Consider the following 436-nt stretch of genomic DNA (forward strand, 5'->3'; position numbering starts at 1 on the left):
AAAAAGCTAAGTTTTCTTTGAATTATTTTCTTTTCATATGCAGCTGTAAGTGCTTTTTCATATTTACCTGAAGAGTAAGGTGGCTCATAGAGTAAGTCATCTACTAAGGTAGAATTACTCTTTAAGGTAAAGAATAATTAAGTTACTCCTTGTCTTTACTTAATGTCTATGATATGGGATGGTTCTGTAGTTGAATTATAAACTAACAGCCAGAAATTTTTCTCCATTCTATTTCTATTACGCTTCTAAGTGTAGTACTGATGAAGCCTCATTGTTCTGTAGGACTATCAACCCCAGGCAAACTTGCAGCAGCACAGAATACTTAAAGACAGACTCCCGTATGCACTCTGCAGCTGCTGCAGAGTGATGCAGTAACTGGTGAGGTGTCAACATACATAGAAGTTAATAACTTGTTACAGTAATTTCAAGACCAGAC

Source organism: Phalacrocorax carbo, chromosome 6, assembly GCF_963921805.1.
Source record: "Phalacrocorax carbo chromosome 6, bPhaCar2.1, whole genome shotgun sequence".
Classification (NCBI taxonomy): Eukaryota; Metazoa; Chordata; class Aves; order Suliformes; family Phalacrocoracidae; genus Phalacrocorax; species Phalacrocorax carbo.